This window comes from Excalfactoria chinensis, chromosome 9 (genome assembly GCF_039878825.1).
Source record: "Excalfactoria chinensis isolate bCotChi1 chromosome 9, bCotChi1.hap2, whole genome shotgun sequence".
NCBI classification, from domain to species: Eukaryota; Metazoa; Chordata; class Aves; order Galliformes; family Phasianidae; genus Excalfactoria; species Excalfactoria chinensis.
The window spans coordinates 13,658,362-13,683,316 of record NC_092833.1 but is presented as its reverse complement, the minus strand read 5'-3'; the positions used below and the strand labels follow the sequence as shown (position 1 = coordinate 13,683,316).

Sequence of the window (24,955 nt, the reverse complement as noted above, 5' to 3'; positions counted from 1 at the left end):
CTAAAGACTCCAGTCCTCATTTCCCCCAACCCTCCTCTGCTGTTCTTTTAGGCACTGATTACCTGTCTTTTCTCTCTAGATCCTTCTGCCAGCCTCTCCCCTTCCTTTCCTGGTACCTTTGGAGAACAGCTGCTGCTCTATTAGTTCAGAAGTGTATTACATATAACCAGATTAAACTCCAAGCTATTTTCTCCTCAACTCCTATTTAGCTTTGCTGCTGTATAGGTAGGAGATCACCTCAGCGCTAAGTGCATTCAGATAAAGAAAATACTGCAAAAAGCAGTAAATGAAAAGTCTGAAGGTAGAAATCAGCACCGTGCCTCTCCAGTGTCACCACAGCACCTCATGACGGTGCATTTTTCTTACAGACGGAGCACCTCCAGACAGAGCTCCGCCACCGCGCACAGCGCGTGCACGCCGATCTCAGCCCCGTTATCCCACGATGATTTCACAGAGCGCCCAAACCCAAACGAGCGCTGGTAGGAAAAACCCAAACAAGAGGCAGACGGCAGGAGAACAAGAATGTAAGTAAAGGAGAGAGAGAGAGAACTCTGCCCGCGTTCCCGCAGTAGATAAGCAGCCCGGGAGCCGCCTGTTGCTGCGGCGCCGCATTCCCTCAGCCCAGCCGGGCCGCCCCGCTCTGCCGGCGGTGATAGATCGGTACGGCCGGCAGCTCGCAGCCCGGGACGGCTTCCGCACAGCAGGCGCCTCCCCGCCGCCCCCACGCAGCCCCTCGGGGCGCCGAGGCGGAGCGGGCGGCTCCAGGGACAAAGTGTTAGACGCGGATTTCCTCCCCCGCCCCACACCGAACCTCTCCGAGCGCCGCTCCGCAGAGGGACCCCGCCCTGCCCCGCCAGCGGGGTGTGACGGCGCTGCGGCTCCGGGGCTCGGCGCCCATCCCCGGCCCTTCGCCGCGCCCCCCGCCCGGTACCTTCTGCCTGCGGGTCGCGGCGCTGCCGGCCGGGCTGGGGCCGCACTGGCGGCGACGCCCGCCTCAGCTCGGTCTCCCCGTGCCACCCAGCCGCGATCTCTCCGCTGAGCGCCGCCTCCTCCCCCCGGCGCTGCGGTAGTACCGCCCATACTCCCCCCGCCCCGCCCGCGGGATGGGGCCGCCCGGTAGGGGCGGGGCGCGGCGGCCGAGGGCAGCTCCCGGGGCGGCCGAGGGGCTTCCCCCGGCCCTTCCTCGAGGGGGCCCGCCCCGCGGGCGCAGAGGGCCGAGCCTACCCCGGGAGCGGGGAGCGCCCTGCGGCCGCCGCCCTCCCGTACCTCGCTCCGCCGCGAGGCTCTCCTGAAGGCTCTCCTCAGAGCTCTCCTCAGGGCTCTCCTCAGGCCGCCCCGCCGCCGCCCTCGCGGCCCCGAGGGACGCGCGGCGCCGCCCCACCGGCCGCGTTCCGTCTGCCCGTCCCTGGGGCTCGGCCTCCCGCTGCCTCGGCCCGGGCGCAGGCGGGCAGTACCTGGTGGCCGGGCGGCGGTCCGCGCGGATGTCACCGAGCCGCCGCCTCCATGGCGCTCGGTCGCGGCGGGAGGAGCTCCTCCCCCTCCCGCATGGACCCGGGCAACGTGACGGGCCGTTGCCATGGCGGCGCCTCGCTGACGTCAGAGCGCTTAAAGAGACAGCGCCCCCCCGGAGGTGGCCTCGCGGGGCGGGGGGCCCCCAGGCGGAGCCCGCGGCGGCGCCTCCGAACGGCCTTCCCTTCCCTTTGCCCTTAACACAGCGCTTTGTTCCGTAAGGAGTCGCCGGGAGCAGCTGCTCCGGGCTGTGGATCCGGACTAGCGTGTCACAGAACACAGAGTATGCCGAGTTGGAAGGCAGTCCAGCTCCTGGCTCTACACTGCACCACCCAAACCCTGCGTCTGGGAGCAGCGTCCAAAGGCTCCCTAAGCTCCACTGCCCTGGTGCCTGTTCCATGCCCACCGCCCTCTGGTGAAGGGCCTGGTCCTAAGAAGGGTGGCTGTGATGCGTACAAGTGGATATTCAAATCCCGTATCCCTCATACACCTGTGGCCTTTGATGGTGAATCCACAGCATGGGTCCATCACAGCAGAACAACTGCCTGGGCACCATCCATCTGGGCACAGCTCAGTGCCTGCTGCAGCCTGTCAGACTCCATCCACAGCCCGCACGGTGCCCCTGGTGCTTTGTGCCGCATCTCCACAAGCCTCACTGTGTCCCAGGAGCACCCCCAAAGCTGCCCTCGCCTCAGGCTGCCCTGATGTTTAAAACCATTATGCACATCCCTGAGCTGACTCAAACATCTCAGCTTTGCCTTGGACACAAGGTCCGCATTCTGCTTCCCTCCGCTGCCATACATCTGTGCCCCGTTTACCAAAGGACAGCTGTCGCTCAGCAATACGTTTACTTTGCATTTAATGAGTGATAGCGTGGACAAAAATCAACACGGGGCAGGTTTTGGTTTGTTGGGCTTTAGCTGAAGAGGAAAAATCATCCATTTTCAGTCGCTGTAACGCTGTAAAAGTCGCTTATCTTCTCATAAAAGGAGCATATGGGCACAAAGACAGTTCTCCTTAAACTCTGAGCTTGTTCCCTTACATTTTTCTTAATTCAATCTTTGTCTCTCTGAGCAGTGATTGCTGACAAGATATGGTCCCTGAATGGACATATCGTTTCTCATCTTCTCTTTTGGAGCAGCTCTGGAAAATCACAGGCAGTAAACAAAGCCCCAGAAACGCTCAGATGGTATTTGGGTAGTTGCATATTATGAAATTAGCAGTCTTTGCCCTTCCAGTGGAGCAAATTAAAACATTTTATAAAAGAGAAAATTACATAATTTATCCTCATGACTCATTTGGGAGACAGGGAAGTTTCTCAGCAGATGGGAAAATGAAGCACACAGGACATGGCTCTCAGCAGGGGAACTCCGTCTCGCAGGAGTGGCACTGCTGCAGCTGTGATGGTCCGCGGCTTCCAGCAAAGCTCGTTGCAGGAAGGAATCTCCTTTCTCAAAGAACTTCTCACCCATTCTGTGCTCCGTTTAGGTTCTCTGCAGAAGGAAGCTGTGAATCCCCAGTCCTGCTAGTGGCAATATTTTACAACTAGTTTTTGTCCGTATTTGTTTCTAATCATCGCTTTCAGATGCTAAATCCTACTCTGCAAAATCAGTGATACCCTAATGGAGATTTTCTTATGCCAGTTCAGCAATATACTTTATATTATTTTAGAATCCGTTTTTTTCTGCAGTGCTCAAGAAATGCTGAGCTACAGTGCCAGATGAGTTCTTAAAATCAATCTCCAGATCAGTTTCTCTATCGTGCTCTCTTTGAATTATGAATTATTTGCAGCCAGCAAAGCAATTCGCTTTCTGATAGATTAAATCCTTCTGGAGGTCCCCACTGCTCGGATTCCTGCCTGGTGAGTTGGAGCCATCCCAGATGGGAAGGCAGAGGAAGGGAACCTGCTGAAGGCTGTGCTGACTCAGCTCTAACTGAAGACATCCGCCAAGGCAGCTCCAGCACAACCTAACCACCCTCTGGATGGATTTGTTACCAAACACTGTGAGCTAGAGCAGTGATCTGGTATTAGGAAGCAATGAGGTATTTTCTCAGAAACACCCCAGTCTTGGCAGAGCCTGAGCCCAAAAGATGTAAAGACAGGCAGGCACACACACAATCTAAATGGCTAAAAGTACGACCAAAGTCTATGCATGCTTTTCTCAGTTCCAGAAGAAGGCAGAGTTCATTATCAGCGTGGTACTTTCCATGTTCCAGAAAGTCCCCACCTTTCATCAGCCCATTATCTAATTCCTTCCCAAACCACTTCAGGATATACAAGAAGTAATCCTGTATGATTAGTAATCAGACTTCAGAAGGCAAGGAAAAAAATGCAGGTAACCCAGAGACAAAAAGATCCAGAGGGAATCCCCTCCACTGGGGGGAATGAATCACAGGAGCCTTCAGTAAACTAAAGAAAAAGTAAGTTGCTAGACTTCAACATTAATGTACTGACATAGCAATTCACTTTCTTGACACCGCCACAGTAGCAACACTGTTTTTCTTTCATCAGAGTTCTTTGCATTGGCTAAATCAGAACCCTCCCACAGGAGGAATGCTTCTTGTCTTTTGTTTTGTCCTCATTCTTTGTTTATCATGGGCAGCACTTCTACTTCTGCAATCCACGTTAATTCAGGTCAGAAATGCAAACCCATGTCTTTTTCCCCTTGCATTTCCATCTTCCCCTTCAGATCAAGGAACTAGAATGGTGAACAACCACATCCAGCCACTCGCTCCATTCATCCAGCCAGCTCACTTCATTTTTCCTTAAAACCTTATGGGGAGCCAGGGGCCTGAAAGCTCACTTGTTTTACTGATAATGTGTAATTGCTCTGTTAGGTAGGATTACAAAGTGATGCAGGATAATTGTGGAACTACTGAAAGTGCACAGTATAAAAGAGCACCAAAACATACGCATACATCAAATGGGCTGGAAAAGCCGCTCAGCTGCTACCGTTCCCTTTGAAGACCAGTTGAGACAGCACTAGCAGGTTTCATGTGTTTCCTGGAATTTCTGAGGTATCTCACAAATGCTTAAGATCACTGAGAGAGGCAGAAAGCAGAGCTCACATTAATCCCCATGCTTCTGCCCCTTCTCTGAGGCCACAGTCCAGCCCACTTGCAACAACGGCACATGAGGGCTGAGAAAACTTTACAGCCGATTTTGGAAATACTTTTGTTTTCTTCCTGGAGAGGAGAGGAGTAGGCAAGCAGGGGAAGGAGAATGTGCATGAAAAACCTACACAAACAAGTTTCAGTATGAATGACAAATCCCAGCCTCAAGATGAAGTCCCAATCAGCTGTAGCTCTGGCAGCAACTTCACTTGAAATGGCCGAGGAAAAGGCTCCAATCTACCCAGGGTGTGGGTGTGGAATTGTAATAGACGCTTCCATAAACTGCTGTCTGCTCAAATGTCATGGTGTTGGCTTTCTGCCCCATTTTCAGCTGCAGAGAACAGCAGACAGGAGGGGCAGAAACAATGAAGATCCCTTTTTAAGTCTCAGATTGAAATATCTCCTACTTTTTACAGCCAAAAAGTTCTTGTGGCTGTTATAAATGGCATTTCCTAGACCTGCTCTGGAAATGACCATATACTCAGCACAATACCTCAAGGATTTTACAGCGTGTGCTACAGGGAACAAACCAGGACCGGTTTGCTGCGCACAGACAGCAGGTGGTCGCTTTTTTTTGTGAGTTTACAGTTAGTACAAAAAGCAGAGAGTGCAATGTACGTTACTGCTGTGTCCGGGTGTAAAGTGGGATGAATGGAAACAGAAAAGGAGAACAGCCGTGAAACGTAGCTTAATACAACATTCAGAAACTGACACGGGGAGTAAAGGCGTGTGGAAGTAAGAAGTTTTAAAGTATTATTTTGTTCAGGCTGGTCAGGGATTGTTTGGCCTTTCTGCAAAAGCAGACAGGAAGGCAGCTGAAGGAGCACAATCATGTTCATTAATGAGCTCCAGAAATTGTTACAAATAGCAGCTAGTTTCCAATCACAACCAAATTGATCTCATTTTCACATTAATAATGAAAGATTCTTGCACCCCCATCATCCAGCACCTTGGAAAATAACAGGTGTGATATTTATCAGAGGACGTACTCACACAATACCACCAATAAATGAATGCACTGACACAGCCAAACCCTACTGCACATAACTGCAGTACTGTGCCATTGAACACAGTTGGTAATAACAGACTGCAGAGCAGCGATCCTTCAGATGTCACACACACACACACATGTATATGTATGGCACTGTGCTCTAGTCACAGGAACTACAGTACTTCTATTGTCAACTGCAGCAGCTTTAAAAGACAAATTTAATAATATCAAATGATACAACTACGCTCTTAACAAAGTACTGCACCCTGTTAAATTAAATTGGGCAAGGAGAGTAGAGGATACAAGAATGCTGAAAGGTAGAGAGGGAGAAGGTCACCGTCTGCAGTGCTTGTTCAGATCTGTTCTGCAAGTTACCAGGACTCGCTGCTTGCATATCACATCTGTTAAATGAAGAATCGAGATCACTTCAGACTTCTTAAAACCCAAAGGCTGAGATGTCTATAGCAGTTTGGATGTGTACATCAGTGATGACTCAACGTTTAGGTCTAATTCAGGAAAGCAAAACGAAGAGGCTTACTGAATTTAATTAACTTGTGCATACTTCAAGGATCATATGGAATAAAATACTTGGTTTTGTTTGTGTTTTCCTTTAGCAAGTGGCACTGGTAGATGTGGCTGAATGCAGTAAGTTGTTCTTCACCTACAAGTCTCTTTCTGTGGGGAAGAAAGGCATGGAGTGGAGGAACCAGTTTGCTAAGGGGCAGAGCCAAGATCAGGAGCCTGGTTGCCTGCCCACCTGCTTCTCCCTGCCCCTGCTGCTGAGCAAACTGACCACCACCAACACTTTGCAGACTGCAGAACTAACAAGCAAAGGAGTGAAATTAAATATAAGTGAAGTGAAAATGGCCAGAAAAAAAGAGAGAATGTAAATAAGAAATAGTAAAAACATTGTAAAATAAATTAGAGATTACAATGAAGAAGTAATTCCCATTATAACTGCATAAGTGCTAATTGTGTGTTAATGATTTTCCTCATATACACAGTGCTTTGGTCCAAACTTCTATGTATGACAGCTTTTTGCTAGCAACAAGGCTCAGGCACATTCACACCATCCATCAGGCTATGCTAACAGGCTTACAGCTTCTTAGGCACCAATGACCTCGGCTGGTTTAGCTGGGCCAGTGGCCGTGGACAAGGAAGCCTCCGTACACCATTACCAGCTTCACTGAAGCATTCAGATCTCTGTTACACTGGTAACGATGACAGCAGAGAGAGGCATTTTTTAGAATAAAGCTTCTCACAAGTGACAGAGAAGCAGCCACCCCCACACACACCTTGTTCGCTCACTGCACTGATCTGGCATTCCTTCCAGAGCTGGGAAGGGCCCACAGCTGCTGACTCAAAAGACTTTTGGAACAAGAGCTCAAAAACTGAAAGGCCTTGCTCCTCCTGGGGTTCTTGCTTCTCCCCCTGGCCGATGTGCCTGCCCATAGCAGGCAGCAGAGCAGGGCACCTCTGCAGGGGATCCTTTAGTATCTCGACAAGCTGAAAACACAGATGGTTCAGAGCAGTGGAGGCTGTTACAGACAGGGACACAGGGTCAGGAATCAATGAAGTTGTACGGTCTGATCTAAAGTGTGGCACACACGCAAGTGTCTTTTTCAGACAAGTCTTCAGACAAGATCCAACTGCATCCACTGCCAGTTTTCAGAGATATTTGCTTACATCAAATACCCCTGGAAAAGCTCCCATCGGGAAAATGCCAGAATCAGTTGCTATCTTCACTTACAGAGAATTGTATCTCCTGTCAAAGTGTTCTTAATAAACCCAAAGCATTTCTCAAAAAAAGGCAGTTGCATTTCTATTCAAGTCTCTGCTGCCTTATAAGTGACAGCTACTTGATGTTCAGTGCCATCCTGGAATGAGTAATAGCTCAAGAGTTAATTACAAATTTATTATGAACCTGTGGTTAGGACCAGCCTAAGTGAGCAAACAGCAAAAAAACGAATTGAATTCGGGGAATTCAAGTCTCACTCTTTGATGGTCTGATGAAACTGGGTCATTTGATCTTTTACTGATTCCTAGCCATTACATAGCTGGGAATCTGTTTCTTCTGTAACCCATCAGCCTGACAGCTACATTAAAGAAGAGCTGCTTTCCCAATGATTACCATATGAAGCACCAAGAGACTGAGCTGCTAACCTTTCAATTTTAGCAAGCAAATACTGCATTTACTATGTTTAATAACACTTGCAAGGTCAATATAACAGTGCATCCCCTGCAATTGTTTAAATTATCAATGCAACATTTTGAATCTTAAGAATAAACACACCGAATTTAGGCTAACTGGTCAAATTGTGCAGTTACAATGATTAAAGTCATAAACAATCCAAATTCCTTCCTAACGAGCATTTATCTTTCTTTTTCTTTTTTCCTTTTTTTTTTTTTTTTTAATTTGGCATTGCTGAAGTAGAAAATGAAAACAAGAGCACCCAGCAATGCTAATGTGAATCCCAGCATTATGTCCATTGGAACAAAAACATACAGTAATTAAAAGATACTTAATCTTTTAAGGCAACACATTGTTCAACCTTCCCTGTTACACAGGCAGGGTAGGACTCTGGAGTATGAGCAGAGATTTGGCTGTTCTTTGGATTTCTTCAAGTTTCCTGCTAGATCCCACCGCAACAGGAAGCTGGGGAATTGAGCAATACACCAGGCACAATAACCTCATTGATCTCTCAAGTATTTCTGCTAAAAGAAAGGAAAATAAAGACAAAATAATCAACTAAAGAAGTCAGATTATGCTGGCCTGTGTGTATTGTAGAGATGATTAGCTAAGGTAGATGGAAAGAACATCAAATGGGATAGTGTCCCTGCATAATTATCTTCAGACTACTGTGATGAGCAAGAAACAGAGGAGAGCTGAAGATCTATACAAACGTCATTAGAGCAAGGGCTGTAATGCAATTTGATGATGCGGCTACAGTGATAGCTGGTTCCCTCAACACAGCGTAACAAATGCCATTTTAGCACTGTTGGATCGCTACTGTGCTAAAAAACAACCATCCAACATTAATGTTTGTCTGTACAAGCAGACAAGAAAGTGGTTGACGCTTCCATTTGCATCACTGTCTGTTAAACTGATGGCATAAGGAGAGTCAGGTCCCAAAACAAAACATCTTTCTAAACATGTGAACAGTGCAGTGCAGTTTGATCTTTCCAGCACACAAAATAAAGGCTAATTCTTCCCACTGTTCCCCTTCCTGTTTTGCTCTCATTCACCTGGCTTTGACTTGGGCAGCTTGTCCTGGGCCATGCTGTCCCTGTCTTCCTTGGCTGGCTCCTGCTGGGTGCTGTCTGTGGCAGTAGCAGGCAGCAGCCTGTGCTGCATCTCTGTTCCAGGGGACCACCAGTCACAGCCACACGCAGCTCCAACTGGCCATGCCACTTGTAGATTGCTTTTTCTAGCTATCTCCTGGGCAGCTCTCATGCCTAACGGGACAGCTTCTAACTCTTCTCTCCAGAGAAGTACCAAAATAAATTGTTTATTTTGTATAATGAAGGATAAAGCAGCTTGCAACCCCATAAAACCTCTGGGACTGTTTTTGAAATCTTAAGTGGGCTCTGGTTAATTTTACCCAGTGATTTGTGCAATGTAGCAGGGGCTCATCTACATCAGGGCATCACATCACAAGAGCTAGAAAATCTGCAGGAAATGCCCTTTTCTGCTCTCCAGGCAATTAAGAATGACAGAGATTCTCTTCTGTGACCAGAGGACAGGAGTCTGGGTATGCCAATGTTAAGTGCAGCAACCCAAATGCATTTAAAGGCAGAGATTTTTATTATTAAATGATAGAGCTTTACAAATAACTGAATCTTAGGATTATTATTTCCAACCAACTTCCATCCATCAAGGAAAAACCACAAAAAGGATGCTCTTAGTAAGTCCATCAGGCAGAATCATGTTAACTGTTCAACGTCCTGGTTGATAAATCCATATTGGTGATCAGGTTCCTTACAGAATAATTTCAGCTGCTCTATTTTGGCATTTTATGATACATCTGTCGTCATCAATCCAAAAAGCACTTAAATGCCATTTTCTTGCTTACAATCTTGACTTAATTTCATTCGCAAACACTAGGAAACACATCTAGCAGCGCTGTGCAACTGATACGCAAGACCCTGAAGTACAGTGCACAAAAACATATTTCCCTTCGCTTCCATCCATCTTCTGGAGGACACAATGCAGTTATTGTTCACCTCCTTTCATGGCCATATAGTTCATACCGATGGGAGGACGTTCCCTCGTGACATATGACTGGCAAAACGTTGGCGTGCATTGAAAACAGATACTCTGCAGCAGCCTCCAGACACCCTGCATCTAAGCAGAGATGAATAGAATGAAAATATCTTCAGTCTGAGATAGGAAAGGGGAGAAGACGGGTCATAGGCTTTGTATTTCACTGAAGGCCCTCATAGTAAATTAAGCAACTGATACACTTGAACTCACAAGCAAAGGAAAGGAGTCCTCAGCACTAGTTTTTAGTGGTTTTGTCTCAAAACACTGTTTCTGTGATCATCTTTTTTCTCTATAATATTTGTAAATTCACAGGGGAAGTAGAGAGCCTATGCATAGAAGCTTACGCTGCTGTGCTGTTTATTCTGGACGCAAAATAATACCCAGAGCTTCCTCTAACAGCCTGCTGAGAGCACGAAGTAAAAGAAAGCCTCCAAGAGGAAGTACTGAAAAGCAAATAGGCAGTGCAAGCAGGGCTGCTGAGACTCACTACAAAAAGGCAGCCAGCACGGCAGAGCTTGGTTAGTACACTGACTGCAAGCCTGGGAGACAGAAATTGCCATATAACTCTTTTTGCAATGTATAATTACATTCTTAACCTCTTTGTCTTTTTTCCCTTTTTGATAAAAAGGAAATAATTCATTTCCAGGAATATAAGAGGCTTTAATCCACTTGGATGGTCTTTCTTTCTTTTTTTCTTTTTTCCTGATTCAGTGCCTGACTCAGAACCATCATTCTTACTGCTCCTGTCAGACTATTCCACATCTCCCAGTGGTTTTCACTTACTGCCGTTTGGAAGCACTTTTTGTTCTTATAGTCTCAGTGCCCGCTAAGGCTTTTCTTTTCATGTTCTTTGACGTTTATTCCCCAGGAGCCGGATCCTTCTGTCCTTACATGGGAGCCAAATCTCCCACTGCATTTGCAAACGTGCAGGATCAGCAACTTAAAAAAGTTTATTTGTTCTCCAGGGCTCTCTGTGTTCACAGGAAAAAGGACGCCTGTAGGCAAACACTGCATTGCTAGGTTCCATCTTCACAAAAAGGAAGCTTAGAGAGGAAGGAAGGCACAAGAGTGCAAAGTTAACGATTAGCAACGACAACAAAAAAACACCTTCATTCTTTTTCCTGCCTGCGAGCCTGGTGCTCACAGACACTGCTACAGGACACTGAACTTTCATGTTTCTTGAAATACATCAAAAGGCTCCTTTGCTGGGTTGGCACAATGCTGGCGGTAATTGCCGATTCCAGAGGGAATTCTCAGTTCAACATATATCTTTGGGTGTATTTTTTAGACATCTTTCAACTAGAACATCTCTACTACATTTACATTCAGCACCTGAAATTTCAAGCGCTCTGACACTTCAGGCTGGAAAACACTGCCAGCTCCTATTTACTTCAGCTTTAGTATCTGCGTCAGAGAGTGCTGGCCTGGCGTGTTAGAAAATGTAATGTATTCAATTTATGCCCTACATAAAAGTTGAGATCAGCATGAAGGAGTAGATCCAATCTGCAGCTTTAATTCAAACAGTGCTGCTGACAACACTGTTTCCTGGATAAGGATTCTCTCACAAACTCACACATTAGACAATCTTCAGATTTCTTTTTAATGTGGATGTCCTTCTTCTGAAGTCAGAAATCTTGTGGCAGATAGTCACAGTGATAAGTACAGACGAGATGCTACCTAACTGCGTGAAAATCTCTAGTGAGACAGTGCCATTAACATCTTCTTATGCAACAGAAGAAAACCCTTCTCTTATTCTGCCTGCCACGCACAGATAGGGCAGAGCTATAGCTGTAGGCTCATATTTTCCAGCCAGAGACGCTATACTAACTTTCAGTCTGACATTTTACAGCACGAGAGTCAACATTATTCCCTAAGCAGTTTCTACCTTCACCTTGTCAACGTCAGTTAACTTGGATTACGCGTGAGACTTGTGTAGCTAAGCCATCAATTGACTATGCATGTGGAATACCCCACATTTGGTCTGTAGCTGTGCCAGTACTTAATGACCTACAGTAACAGATACACTTGCCTCATTTCCAGTTAGAATCTGCCCAAACTCAGCTTCCTGCTGTTGGATCTAAATACATTCCTAACCCATGTCCTGTTGAGTTGGCAGCGTGGTCCAGCTTGGGATATATAAAACTGAAAGTTCCGTACTTCCATGGAAATATTAATAAGAATTTTACCCCAATTTTTATGATGATTTAAAGCCCCCTCTCCCAAGGTTTTCTAACAAACGTGCTCTAAATCCATTCCCAGCAATTTACACAGCTTAGCTTTCTATCCTGTTTCTACTGAAACACTCTCCACACATATCAGGTCTATTTGTACACAAAAAGGTTTGAATACTCAGCTAAAGTCAGACCTAAGGCCCAGGTAGTTCTTCCTCTTGCCCAGAATATTTCATAAGCAAGCATCTTTGGTTAACCCTGAGAACACAACATGCAGGATACAGCGCCATCATCCACAGATGATCCACAACGCATATGCTACACAAGCACTGTTTTGCCAGCATTTCAGAAGGAAATTTTATCTTGCAGAGGATATTTAATTCTACGGACATTATTATTGCATTGAGGCCATCAGTGAAAGCCTTAAGCAGACAAAAAGTCTGCCTGAAGATCTCAGTGGTTTGTGCTATCACATGTGCCTTCATCCCTGATAGCAACCCCAAACCAAGAGAAAACAATCTTTTTATGAATAAACTTACTTTACATTCAGACAAATGCAGCGAGATGCTCTGCAATACTGAAATAGCTTGTGAATGAAGAAGCATTTCACTAGTACAAAATAAGGGCGTTGCTGCATTGTCTGCAGGAGAGAACAGCATTCAGCCTTCTGGGGGATACAGTAAGGAAAATTTACGTGATAGGAAAGCTTGCTAAGCAAGAAGTCCACTATCTGCTAAAAATAATGTACTTTATGTTGTAAAAAACATCTCTGTACTTCCACCCCTTATTCTCAGTTTCTTTCAGACAGTACCCTCGCAGTTACTTTTACGTAGCTACCTAAATTAGTCCTCAATTAAAAAAGAAACCAACACACTAGCACACAAGAGTACACTACGAGTTTATTATGATTTTATTTTGACCCTTCTGCCACCACTACTGAAGAGAGAATCTCACCCATCCTCTTTTCTTTGTCTGCTTTGCAGACTGAAGAAATGGACTGCAAACGTGCTTGCACTCAAAACACCACAGCTGCAACTAAAATCTATGCCCTTAAAAATCCAATTCACTACAACTGAAAACTCCGTATCTGACAGAGGAACATCATTAAAGCAGTAAATTCTCATTTTTAGAGGACAAAAGGGACTGTCACAATCACTGGAATCCCTATGAAAAACAGACAGTGTAATTTTACAGAACCATTCATACTTCGGTCCCCTGTCCTCCAATTTGTAATGGAAAGGAACTTCTACTTTGCATGTCGTACTGAGCAAGCAAAGGACCCAGAGATTCTTCACTTTTATCCATGACAGTTACCGAGCAGATCTATAAAAAAAACATTCTGCCATCAGAACTATGGCAGAACCAGATCCCAGCTCTGAACAACTCTGAACACAGATGAATCAGCACAATGAAATAATGAAAGGACGGGAATATGTTTTAGAGACATCATCATTTAAGGGATGAACACAGAGTTAAAAATAAATAAACAATTCAATACTTCACAAAGTTCACATAATTGAATCTTGCAAAATGGGTAAGTAATGCATCTGTTGCTTCATGAATCTGTAATCTGTTGCTGTAATGGATCCATTGCTTTACTTGCATGCACTCTGATAACATACATCCAAATCCAGCTCTGCGTTCCCTGTTGGAAAGACTGCAGTTGGCAGAGATAGGAGTTGGGCTCTGCAGGTGCAGCAGACCTCTGTTCTCAGCCTGAGTCCTGGTTGCAAACAGACCAGGCAGTTTTGGGGGCCAGGGCGCAATAGCTGGAAGGAGAGTCAGCTGTTCTCCTGATCACTTGAAGTTACAAGCAGATTCTGGCGGCTGTGACTCAACATACGTAGATGACTCCAAACAGGTGAGAAAAGGATTACACTTTAGCCAAGGGAGTTTCAGGCCCATGTCTTTGCAACTTGGAATGAAAATTGCTGGTGTTTGGCCAGAAGAGTCCCAGTCCTCATGTTTCTGATCCAGCCAGACCTTAGACAAGGTAAGAAGCGTAGCAAAGGCTGCTATGAGTAGCTTAGGCTAGAAGCACTGATAAGCCAGGACAAACGTGTCTGATCATGGCCTAATTAGTATAAAAACTCCAGGATGTGATTTTCAAAGATCGTGAGACACCCAGACCTACTTTCATCTTAACTTTCATGTTATATCGCCTCTGCATTTATATGCGCTTTACCAGAATCAATTTTAACTTGGAGCAGCTCGATTTATCTGAACCACCTAGCGAATATCACAGAAACACTGAGCAGAATTCTTCATCTCAGCTCCTAGATCCGTAAAACCAAGGCCTAAATGTTACAGGCACTCTCAGAAATTTCACACCAAAGAGCCTCCAAACACATACTGAACAGGACATCTTGGAATCTAGATGCACCATTTATGCCTGTATATAGTTTGTACTGTATGTTATTTCTCAGAATGCTTCATTTTACTCTATTAATACTGCTTTGTGTTTCTTGCATAGAGCAGTGATTATATTGGCAGTAATACTGACATCACTCCAGTGCTGTGAATCCCATAGCCTAATTTTCATTAAGAGCTGCAAAATGCAAGATAACTGAGCCAGTGGGAAATAAACAGAAAAGCTCACTTACCATCACAGTGCTGGAATTACATCAGGGATGAACTTGTCCCTGTGGGCTTCCCCAGCTCACAGTCCTGAAGCATCACCCACAGCAGTTGCCAGGGTCATGGTACAACACCACTGCCCTCGTATTTAAGCAAAAAGCCCCTCTGCTGAGCTCTCTTTACCTTCCCATTCACTCGTGGCTGAAACAGACATTTGATTTTTCTACTGTGTGTGCCTGGAGCTATTTTTAGCAGCTAATAGCTGACACCCTAGGGAGCATGATGTCACCAGCACTCACACTTACAGAGCTATCAAGGCCTGGCTGGGTATCACAGCCGAACCCAGTGAGCTGCTCAGGCAAGAGGAGGCTGTGACACCACCAGAGTGGAGTTCAAAAGGCCAAACAGGAGTTCCAGCCAGATCCCAAAGGAAAGATTTTTTCCTCCTTTTGTAAGCAATACTGCAAGCAAGATTTTTTTTTTAAATGTCTTGTCTTTTTTTTAAAAGGCTGCTAAACACTTTTTGCAGTTCTGACAGAAATATGGCTTTACTGGCAACCCTCTTGTGAGCATCACATGCAAAAGCTCTGAGGTCTGCTGGCCTTCCTATCAGTCAGCCATTCACCTATCAGCAACCACTCACCTCAGCAGGCAGCAGTGGGCCGCCCTGTTAGTGATCTCAGTAGGGAGGCTAAGGGCTCTGTGAGCATGGAAACCAAACCTACCCATGTATCAATATTTGCTCTCATTATATTTAATGATCCTTCTGCCTAGCAACCTCCATTTGGTTGGGTAGGAGGCATTTCTCATTTCCCCTCACAAGATGGAGTTTCATTCCCTCGCTCATCCTGACAGCTCTTCTTTGTACCTACCACAGTTCATTCATCTGAATACAGCTCAAGAAAGACTCAAAAGGAGTTGATGCTCCTTGTATGAAGGTGCTGATATTTCTTTCTCTCTGTTAAGCAGCCCTCACCTTCCAGGACTGCATCATCTTTTCTGCAACAAGTCCACTTCGAGTAATAAGAACACTCAAGTTCGTTTCCACCTCAGCTCCTTCTGGTTAATAAACCTTCAGCATATAGGTGAAGTTATCACTAAGGCCAAATTGTACAGCTCTACATTGAATGCTATGCAGTTATACCAAACTATCAACAAGCAAGTCAAAAAGTCAGACTGATTCTTTTTGAATGACAGCCCACTTTCCCTCAGCACTGGCAAAAACTCTCTAAGATTTTCATCTCAACACACCAAAAAATACATTAAATACAACTCCCAAGACCAGCCCCATCTGGTCATTCTCCACTCTAGTCACTTCCTTTTGAACATCACCTTCAGTCAGCCCTTCATCCTGCTCACTACTGCTGTGCTCACCACCAGTATTTGCAAATTCATGAACACTTTACTGTGGGTTATTACTTTGAATCTAATTGGGCAAAGTCCGCTTCAATTACTTCAAAGAAATTAATTTCCTTAAGTTGCGTTTGATACCTCAAAAATCTAATCACAGATGTTTTAAATCCATAAGCACAGGTGCCCAACCTACTAGTTTCAGCTTTTCTGCACTCTATGTTTTAATAAAAAATGTTTATATAAAAGTTTTGCAACTTAGACGCATTAACTACGTATTTTGTTAACTATACTGTGTGTTTTATAAGCAGCCCAAGACTATTCCTTTTCCCTCAGTGTGGCCCAGACAAGCCAAAAGGTTGAACACCCATGCCTTAGTGGCTGGGCGCACGGCCTGACCATTTTAAGTCCCAGATGAAAAGGTCACTTACAACTGTCAGAGCTGATATCCCCTGGGGAATCACGCTGTGCTTCCCTTGCCCATGCCTTTCAGTGTGTTTATCAGGGAACGTCCTCTTAGGGGTCACATGAGAAATACCAAACACTTCCCAAAGCTGAGCTGACATCAAAGAGGGCATTTAAAAGGCTTGCCTAAGGGCAGCCGAAGTCCATACTGCAAGCTGTGGTACAGGAGCACCCACATCAGATGAGTACAGGGGTACTTGGGCCAGAAACAACACGATGAGAGCAGCAGGCCCAGGGATGAGGATGCATGCTTCTCACCAAGGGGTATGCTTGGAGAAGAACACATTTGTAACTAAGCTTGGTTATTTACTCTTTCAAAAAGTACATTGAGAAAATACTCAAAAGAATACAAAAGCATAATCATGGTGCACTGAGATTTATATGTGCATGTATTTCTGTTTTCATTAGAAGAACTCAGAACCAACATGCATTTTCAGGCCTTGGGCTTACTGTTTCCAGCTTTGTTTCACCACAAAGCATGCACCCATGAACAATGCAAGGATATTTTCCCTCAAACTGATGACATTTATGGACCACAAGAGCAAGGATACTTTGTGTCTCCGTATACACTAATGACATTGGAAAGGTAGCTAAGTGTAGTACTTAAAAGTCTTCTTGCTTGGATTTTAAAATGCATTTCCCTTTATCTGTATTTGCTACCACTTCGCAGCTTTTTACAGATGTTTCAGTGTTTGCTGCACAAGTCTTGTTTCATACATTTAAGCCACTTCTTTAGCTGGCCTTGGGATTCTGCCCTGGTGATTTTCCTTTAGCCCATTTTTTTAAAATTTATTTATTTTTTAAACACATATTTGCCCTTATTGATGTGTACTGGAAAATAATACTGAAGACTCTAAAATAAAAACTGGGCTTCCTCCTTTTGTTATCTCCAAGACTGAACTGTAATACTGCACAAACATGTTTATTTTCTCAATTCCTAATTTCTCAGGTTTGGGGGAATATACACATTGTAATTTTGCTACTCCATGCCAAGCATGAGGGTTTTCATTTCCTAATTTTCTGCTGGAAAGTACCTCTGCGCACACTTTCTAATATTTAGCTGAATGTTTTTCTCCCTCCTCTGTATTATGGAGCTCTGTAAGACCAGAGAAGTCCTGGTCGGCCAACTGAACCTTGTAACCAAATCTGCCAGCGAAGAAGCATCTGTTCACACTAAAACAAAATGTGAAATCAAACAAATGAAACAAAATTACAGGTAAGAATTAACATACGCCTATTTAACCCACCTGCTAATATGAAATTGCTCCTTGGTTTTGTTCCTTATGTACTATTTTCTGTCCAGGTATACCAAAGTCACATCACTTGCTTTTTACTAACTAAAATCAGAGAGCTGGTCTGGAAACAGCATTTCAGGATGGTTTTTGGCATCCAGAAAACATTTTTTTTTCCTTCAGATCCCCTTCCAGATCTCCTAAGCCTAATACTGATCATACAGTGGTAAAAAGGAATCAGTGAGTTTGCCTTCAATTCTGTCATAGGACTGATCTGAAATTCTCAACATCATTTCTGAGTAAACTACTGTGTTGTTTTTTTTTTTTCTGAAACAGTAATTAAAATGTCAACTTGATTTTAAGTATCACTCATACTTCCTGATGATATTATCAGCTGAAATTTAACTTTTATGTATACGGGCCACTTTATAAGAGGAAGAAGTTTCTTTTAAAAATAAACTTAATGTAGTTATGACGAACGTTCATGCAAGAATCAGAGAGGAATGTCAGCCAAAAGGAGGAAAAGCTTTCTTCTGCATGACGAAACATGTTAACGTAAAGTTCACCTAGGTACGTTAAAATGTCTAGTTAGGTTATAAACTATTTTCCATTAATTAGAGATTAAATCAGAACAATTTGGAAATATATACGTGGAAAAGAATGTCCTGCTTGCATTTTAAAGTCCCAGCTACAGCAGCGAGTAAGACACACAGCGAGTAACAGGATCAAATCTTAGCATCTGTCTGCAAAGATCTGTTGGTATAGAGCTGTCACCAGTGTGCCTTCGTGTCTTGTATTAAACACAACAAGTGCAACAGAGAAACATAAAAGTGCCAACAGTGCTGCAAGTCAGATGCAAGGGACTGAGAATTCAACAGCTCCTTGGAAGCTAGGCCTTGGATGCAATGTTTTTGGTATCAACACTTGAAAAAAAAAAATCTACTTCCAATCTTAATACTTTTGCAGCCTCTTTCAGTTAAAATTTTCATTCATTTGAATGAATAGCCAGACTTTATGTATGTTCTTTTCAGTACTGCTTTCTCACTGCTTCCATTTCTTGGAAAGAACTTAGAAGAGAATGGTCCTCGAACCTATCTGACTCCAGACTACAAACCCAATGCACAGGTCTGAGGTATCCTCCTCCGCTGACATACTTTTTCTTTCAGACAAACTTTTCAGCCTTTACACATGGGATCTGAATGTCACTTAAAAAACAGAGAGAAAACTGAAGGGAAAACTGAATTTTCCCAAGGTGATGGCATATGAGAAAAGAACACTGTTAATATCAGGTTGGTAACCTACCTACAAACCTGTCTTCACAGAGACCCTATAAGAACTGCACTACTACCTTTGCACATTCCATACATATCTCAGGAGGTTAAGGGAGACAGGTAGTTTACCAGAAAGGTCCCTCTGTAGTCACTGAAGAGCACTGGGTTCCCCTGTAGGTGGAGCAATACCTCTGGATTCAGAATTGCTTTCTGGAAGAACTTCTCCATTTAACCTCTCAAGAGCCCAGCAAAATAGTTTTCCTCAACTAGGCACCTAAGTCAGGCATGCAAGGTTATGCAATAGGAACTGCCTTTGTGCATCTCCTTCCCTGTGTTTCTACACTTTATTTCTGTTTCATTCTCAAGTTTTGCTGAAGCCAGAAGCAGCAGATTTTATCAGTGCACTAACTGCTTCAACCACACTCTTTCCTGCTCAGTGACTTTTAGTTGTCTACACATCTAAACAGCACTCAGTCTTTCACCCCCTTTGGTGAGCAGGAGCTCTTACATCAACTGTTTTTAGTAGCTCAGCTATGACAGTCTCTTCTAAGATAAAAGATGTCCTTCAGGTAGCATGGAATAGTGATGTGCAAAAATCCCCATAAGAGCATAGCATTTATATAATTAATCAGATACACGTTATGACTGCTACACTCTCCTGCATTTCACCTTAATATCAATTCATTTAACTCTTGTAATTTGTCACACTTCGATAAAAATCAATTTCCATTTCTGAGAAGACAGCATAGTGATTAATAAAAGCTCATCTATTGCATGTCACCCTGTGATTTGCAGGCATGGAAAACACTGATACATTTTCCTCGCTGAGTGACAAAGCTCTGCAACAAATAATATGAAATAGAAGGCTTAAACTTTTTAAAGCATGAAGATTATCACAAAATTCTAACGAAATGGCTGCTACAATAAGCACATGAACACCTGTCAGTGAAAACACAGACTGTAAAAACCATGAGGCTTTGGGGCCATGCTCTCCAGCTATCTTCCTGCCATTCTCTGCACAGTGGTACCTGAATGCCCGCTCTGAGCACTCATCCTTCTGGGACACAGACCTGCCTGGACATTCAAATGGAACTTCTACAAGGAATCACAAAGTAGACAGAACTCTCATTTGTTCTCCAAACAGATACTGTCCTCTTCACTAAAAACTGAATGAAAACAAAGCAGATACAAATGAACACTGGTAACTTCAAGCTGATCAGATTTTATGAAGCCACTCAGAAAATTTAAAGCATAGCCTTCTTTAAGAACAAAAATATCACCCTATATTCCATAAGATTTCAACTGTTTCTTGACAACTGCAATACTCCTTTTAGATGTTTTTTAGTCTTTTTTTTTTAACCACTTTAATAGGCAAACTGAATCCTGTCTCCTGACAACATACCAAAATACCCAAAACAAGAAAGCATAATCTGTTCTGAATGTTACTTTTTCCTACAACCTTCAGATTAAGCCTTTGATGTGAAAAAAAGCAGATCTTCTCTACAAAGACAAAAGCATTTCAGCAAATATTGCTGCAATTCATTTGTTTCATTATAAAGAAAATCCTTTAAAGGAAAGACTTTGAGAATTCAAATCCCCAATCCAAACTGTGCGTCATAGTCTGACTTTCTGATCGCACTACTAAAATACCTCCCAGAGACTAAATTTAGCATTACTTCTGATTTGTTTGGCCAGTAGAGAAACAGGAAAAGCCCTTAACAAAGCTTAGTGGCTCTAACAACCTCAATGGTTACTCCCTTATTCCCCTCCACATAGAAGCAGCCAAGGAAAGGAGCATTCCTCAGAAACAAATGCCTCAATTGAAAGAATGCTTGTACAATGTAGGCACTTAAGGAATTGTCAAGCTTTAGAGGATGTTTCTTTTTCAACTCCACTGAACATCCATGATTAGATGTCTGCATTTTTACCTCATTTTATGATGTTCTTACTACTTTACATCATGTTACCCTGAGTATAAAAACAATAAAATGAAACCCTCTAATTTTAGCTGTCATAAGTTAAAGAAGAAATGGCAGCAAAAGCTTTCACTTATAATTGTGTTTTTTGTAGCTACCTAAAAATCCTACACTACTTACTCTGTAAGTGAACAACTGGTCAAATATTCAAGCAAAATTTCAGGGACTCTAAGAAGTTGTGTGAGCAGGTGGGTGTTTAAGAGTTAATGGTGAAGGTGTCACTATGCTTAGAAATGGAGCCAATAATTCCATGTCAGACTCAGCTCATTAATAGCCTGATTATTTCTGTGATAATGGCACACATCTCTTCGCTTTTTGTTATTGTTATCTAACCAGAATAGCTTTCAGAATCACCTTCAGCTGAGCTTGGAGATGTAAACTGTAGAACTCCACAAGAAATAAATTCTGTGCTGAAATGCTACTGAAATTCAATAGATGACTGTTGAGTGACACAGAGTACACAATTATGCAAGAATCAATTGCTGTCTGGATGCCTATCTGTGCACACTGCATTGCAGGGTACCTGCTTTAGCAGGGGGTTGGACTCCACGGTCTCTTAAGGCCCCCTTCCAATCCCTGCAATCATGTGCAATTCTGTACAAGAGACTGTTTGCAACAAGCCATCTTGAAAGGACTTCCAATTGAGAGCTTTTTTTTCCCCAACGTTCTGAATGTGAATGAATTAAAAAGCCTGTAATCAGTTCATAAAGTCTTCAATTCTGCATTCTGACTGTCTTCTTTAAATAGATGAGCTTCTCAGTTCTTGTGATTAAATTACAAAGTAAACAGAAGATGGTTCAGAAAAAACTCAGTGCGGGCAAACAGTGCTAGCTTTTCTCATAAATATTTCTTCCCTAGAAACCACTGAAACTGTCTCTTTCTACCATGTGCTGTACATCACTATCTGCAATTATAGTACTTCCTACAAAAAATACAGACTTGGCAAAATCCTGTATAAAGGGATATAAAGGGAGCCAGAGCGGTCCTTCCACTTACAAACTAGTGTATCTATCTAATCTAATCTTGTGTGTACACATATGACAACATTGCCATAAAGCTGCCTTGTTTAGCTGTGTACTTCCATGACCTTGAAGCTGAGGATAATGGATTTTTTATTCTATTCACTGTCTTCACACAAGGATATCTACAGTCGTTATCAAAGAAATCTCCAGTCGGAGGAGTGAGGGGAAAAAAAGGGACTTCAACTGCTCAGCTTCTAAATTAAGCTACATCTGAAGTTAAAAATAGCTCTTCTGCCTGAAGATGCTACACTACCTGAATTTAAACAGCCCATTCCTTTCCCTGACAGATAACATGTATTGTGCCTTCTACTGCAAGAAAATGCTTCATATAGGGAGACTATTTTAGTGCAATTTCACTTCACCTAAGACACAGCTAAATAAAGAGTCACAGGACATGAATCAATTTTCACGCAGATGCATTTCTCACCTTTTATTAATTAGACCTAAAAATACACACGTGTATGAGTGAGACTTATCCCATCTCTATCTGCAGATGCTTTTGGGAAGATCTATAATGAGAATATATTACCTGAAATGCAATCAGATTTCTATGGCAAATCTCCTAAAAGTGTCTGTGCCCATCCCTACTAACCTCTTTTATTTTCAATTACTTAAGTATACACATGGCTTTTAGACATTTCATTGTCAATTCCTGAATAAAAAAAAAATCACCATATGCAATTACATGTACTGTACATGGAGAGGTTCATTCACTGTTTTTCCTCAAAGCATGAATGGAAAAGGGTAGAAACGGGATTCTGTTTCTCTCAGTGGCTAACACAGAACCAGCAAAAAGATTTCTATCCTATCCGTATTCCTACTGTGAACAGAGGCTGAACAGTCAGGATTATGTGATGGAAAGCCTGTCTGTGCTACTCACTCACACGGAGCAACTCAGGAGCTGGCTTGAGCAACGGTGTCTGCAGTAGTTGCATGCAGATAGGAAAGGTAAAAGAAAATAAGCCGGCCAGTCCCTCTTCTTGCCAACACAAGTTCATTCCTTATAATAAGATTCCTATGGCTCCACGCAGCCTAGTTTTAATATTCAAGCACTATATCCATCCCTGCTGCTGGGAAACTTAATTTTCTTCAATACTCATTCAAAAATTACTGTGCCTTAATTTTCTCTATGATAAAGAAAATCTTCAATCCTACATTTTAGGGAAAATAAATAAATAAATAGAGAAGGCAAAAGTCTAATGCGCAAAAACAAAATTTGAGTACAGCTATATTGAGACAACTTTCCTTCCCTACCTCCCCCTTTATTAAATTGCACATTTCCTATGAGCACTCCCAAAGGAATAGCACAGAAAGACTCAGGAATAAGTAAATGAAAGATGAGATGGATGTAAGTACTCCTCTTACCCCCAAGCAAGACTTTAACGTTACAGTCAATTTGTGGACTAAAAGCCTGAAAGAGCCCTGAAAGCATTATAACCATCAATAATATTTGCAATGATGTAAGCCAAAAGCAATGATCTAAACTCTGCAGTCCCTAATTGACTAACACACCCACTGAAGTCAACAGGGACTGCACTCGATTATGCTGCATCTCAGCTCTATAGCATTTCACATAACATTGCTACATACCGACTATGAGTAGTTGTATCTGTATAAGGCAGCACCTGCCAGATGCAAGGCTCTGTAAAAGCCAACATGACTGGAGCACCCATATTTAGTCCAGCTGTTCAGCTGCAGCAGAGCTGAGCTGCAGCCATCCATCAGCAGCACACTAAGGCAGGATGAAGTTCTAAGGCCACTTGGACTTACTGGCTTGACACAGCAAAGCCAATCACGCAATAGTCAGTCTGAATTTAACTCAAAAGTTACATAAAATGGGAAATAAAATCTTGCAAAGATTCAGTCCTATGTGCACACTCATAGCTCAACCATCATCATCATCACAGTAATATAATCTCCCTGGCCACATTAAACCAAGGTCTCAGCTGTTGAGATCCAATGTTTTTATCTGTACAGCTGGAGCAGAATCCTGTCACGTTACAAAATGGCTTCAACAAGGAAAAGCATCATCAGCACATCTGAGGCCTCCGGGACTTCAGCAGCTGTCAGAGCTGTAGCTGCTGCACCCCATACTCAGCTTCAGCATCAGGCATATCAAACCAGAGCCATGAGAAGGCACTGAGAAATTAATCAGAGGGATGAGAGCTGACCTGCAGCACGAGTGCTGCCATCAGTTGGAGGTCACTTCTGCTTCCAGGGAAGCTTGGATCATGTCTGCCAGCATCACTTGCAACGTGCAGTACCAGGGAGCTTCACTGGAATGCATAACATCCACATTGAGCCCCCAGAAGTAATAGATCCCAGAAGTAATAGAGCTGTGCTTGTTTGTAGCAATGGATAATCAGGGCCAGGTAATGCAACAACAGCAACAAAATACAAGAACCACAGGACTTGGATTAGACAAAAAAAATGAGTACACGTTCCATCAGATGGTCTCATTAATGACTACAGCCATGAATTAACCCTCACAGTATTTCTTTAAGAGAGACTGATCGTAAGGAGAAAAAAAAAAAAGCAAAAAAAAAGTAATGACATAATTTACAGATGATGCCCATAAGAAAAAAGAATCTATCAGAGCTCAGGATAATTAAACCTCTAGCAGCAAAGGCTACAATTTAGGCTGAGCTGTCCAGTGCAGTGATAGTATATTATGAATAATGGCTTGCATTACTGTACACTATGCTTGGATACTCATTTGTTCACCTTCATATATTTTCCTGCTTTCTGTTTCTCAAGGGATGAGATATTCAGGCTACTGGATGTTTTCAGATGTTATTCTACTTATTCTGCATGCCTCAACTTTTCTACGATAAGCCAAAGAAAGGAATGCTATCTTAATTTGTTTTCCTATTCCTCTAATCAACTCCTTCCTAGCATTTCCCATATTTTTCCCTTTTGTTTTGAAGCCTGACTTTTCAAAAGTGGATTCATTTGTACTGTTAATTCTTCCTCCTCTTTTCTCACAACTCAGAAGTGAAAGAAACAACTAGAA

General features: G+C 43.3%; 1 protein-coding gene across 5 annotated transcripts in view; it reads right to left on the bottom strand.

The window, feature by feature from the left end:
* Nucleotides 1–24,955, bottom strand: part of GNB4 (G protein subunit beta 4) — a 56,277-nt gene that overhangs the window by 24,398 nt on the left and 6,924 nt on the right. Inside the window, exon 1 of one of the 5 annotated variants that reach the window (XM_072344328.1) lies at nucleotides 14,653–14,851. The exons of 2 other annotated variants lie outside the window; for them this stretch is intronic. The gene's annotated coding sequence lies outside the window, so the exon portion shown is untranslated. Of the gene's footprint in view, nucleotides 1–931; nucleotides 1,059–1,454; nucleotides 1,572–14,652; nucleotides 14,852–24,955 lie in introns of those variants that run through there. 2 more of the 5 variants (XM_072344324.1, XM_072344326.1) reach the window with 2 other exon arrangements.